Source organism: Lupinus angustifolius, chromosome LG20 (assembly GCF_001865875.1).
Source record: "Lupinus angustifolius cultivar Tanjil chromosome LG20, LupAngTanjil_v1.0, whole genome shotgun sequence".
Lineage (NCBI taxonomy): Eukaryota > Viridiplantae > Streptophyta > Magnoliopsida > Fabales > Fabaceae > Lupinus > Lupinus angustifolius.
The window spans coordinates 11,200,903-11,203,809 of record NC_032028.1 but is presented as its reverse complement, the minus strand read 5'-3'; positions in this window follow the sequence as shown (position 1 = coordinate 11,203,809).

Genomic DNA, 2,907 nt, shown 5'->3' with positions numbered 1-2,907 from the left:
GATGTAGTTTCCGCCTTTGTTGACTTAGTTTGTACGAACTAAAGATGACTTAACCGTTTATATGAATTGTGTTATTCAGGAAATTGTGAATCAGGTTAAGTTATCATTCGATAACGATAAGTTGATTTTCCGCATTCGAGTTACTTAAAGTGATGTCCCGGAAAAGGAAGGTTCTAAAAGGAAACAATTTTATACAATCTCTTTATTCATAAAAAAATTTACCCATTTTTCCGCAATGTTTTTTAGAAGTATTTTTCGGGGCGTTATATAACCCAGTGTAGTAAATTTGTTCCCCATTGCCCCCCCCCCCCATCACAGGGAACTTGGGCGTGGGAGAAATTGGGAGTTCGAGAAAATGAGCAATTCTTGGTTGCATCACATTGTGAGAACTGTCTATATCCGCCAAAACTGTCACATTATCACCATAAATTGAACCCTGAAACTAAAGAGTCTTCGGGGATGGGTTACCCTGCAAAGCTTGATCTGATAAGTGAAAATGAATCACGTCATCCTGTATTGGGTCAACAGATCCCATAGGTTGTTCAAGAACCGAAATCTCAGGGAAAAATACATCATCAATCAATAACAATAAAAATTGTTTAGGCTTGCAACGATGACAAAAAATATACTTCTCATCGCAATTATAACACAACCCTTAGGCGTGGCATTCTTGCATTTGGGCAGCCATCAAATGCTTAATAGGAAGTGGGGCTATGGCTGGTTGGACTAGTCGAGTTGTTGTTCCAGCATTGGGATAGTTCCCAGGGCGGGGAAAACGCCCAAGAGTGACTCACATAGTGGCGATCTTGCTCTCCAACAATTTAGCTAACCCAATAGCATGAGTGACTGAAAAAGGTTGTTGCACAACTAGTTCACACCCAATTTTGGGGTTAAGTCCTGAAAGAAAACAATTTAAAATCATTTCAGGTGTTAAACCAACAACCTGATTGAAGAGTCACTCAAAAAGAGTTTGATAATCTGTGACGGAGCTAGTTTGTCGCAATTTGAACAATTTTTCCTATGAATTCGCAAAGGACGAAGGTCCAAAACGAATAGCAAGGGCCTTGGTGAACCCTTCCCAACTCGTGAGTTGGTTATTATGGAACATCCATTTGTAACAACTTAAGGCATTGCCCTTCATGGAAAATGCCACCAGCTCCAAACGTTGAAACGGGCCCACCTGATACAAATTGAAATACTGCTCTTCTTGGAATAACCAATCAAGCGGATTAGATCCATCAAAAGACGGTAAGTTCAATTTTGGTGGTTTAATTATACCTGGAGGTGGAAACAGTGAGGTGCCATAAGATGGGGATGGTGGGGCCGAGAGGGCTGTTGTGATGGACCCTGAGTGTTGGGAACGGACGTTCAAGCCAATTTCTCCACCAACCCAGATAAGACAGTATCCAAACGTGCTTCCATGGAAGATTGGAGCAGATCTTGACGATCAGAAATGTGCTGTTGTAGAGTAGTTAATTTGTCTAACACCGTAGTTTGGGTAGCTTCATCAGTGGCTGAGTGTACATAGGAAGAGGGAGAGAACGGTTTAGGAGGCATGATGAACAAGAATGAAAGCACCAATGATAGGGAGTAACCCTAGTAGAGGAAATTTGGGAATTTTGTAGTTAATTTGCAATAAGCTAAAAGAGAATAATGAGAACAAACTTTTGAATTTTTCATTACCCTACTATGGGAGTACCACACTTAAGTACTTGATTCACAAAGTACTAATGGATCTGGACTATAAAGCCCATTTGATTACAAGGATAATTTGGTAAAATAAAAGAAACTGAATTAATTCACTTGTCCCTTTGCCATTCATAATCCTTGAACTTTGTAGGTGGATAAATGGTTCTCTTGGGCTTATGGTATCCAATCAGCCCATCAGAATGGAAAGATCTCACCATTCTCAGTTCACAATTGATAAAAACTACTATATTGTTCACTATTCGTCATCCATTTATGGTATCCACATTCTGCATCATTGCAGCCATATGTGCTATCAAAATAGTGGAATTGATAGCACTTTAATGAATGGTTATATCAATTAATATATTAATTCTAATTTCATTATTAGTAATTTAAAATTGTATATATTTCGGGACCAATTTCATCAATAATTAAAGTTTAAGGAGTAATTAGGAAGAAAATATAGTTTACGGTGTCTACTTGCAAAACACATGTGAATTTTTCATTTTCCCTTTGTTACATGATTGCATTTCTTACATATTATATGATAAGATTAATTATGATGCAAGTAATTGAAAGAATAATGTATTGAATTGGCATCATCATGCATATTGCATACAATGTTAGATATACGTTGAGATTACATTATAAATATCATGAGAGTGGTAGACACGTTGCATTCATATAAAAGATATATGAAACAAATTTTTTTAAGGATTTATTAAGTTCTTCAATGATTATGTAAAAATGTTATGTTATCCATCTTTAAGGGAGACCTTATGACTTTTATATCAGCCCTCAGATTTTCGGACACAATCTATGAAAATTATTACTTGTAAGTTCTATTTTTTAGTACATGATCCATGTTTTTTGGGGTACATACTTGTAAGATAAAAGACAATGGAAGATGTTATTAATTATTCATGAATATGGCTATAATTATTAAGTCAGATGTGAAATTAAAAGTCATTTCATCAAGATGTTTTTGGAAAAATACTCAATCACAAAGATTTTCTCTTGAGTAAGGTGTTTTTGGCTCTTAACATGTGTTGGTGGAATTTAATATTTAAGGGTTACTGTTTCGGGTGGCAAAGTGTGAAATATTTGGTGATCCCAATAATGACATTGGTGTATGTCATGTAATTGCAACATGATGTTGTTGATTCCAAACAAAGAATGATAAATCTCTTGGGATCTATTTTCGAGTTGGGTTTTGGA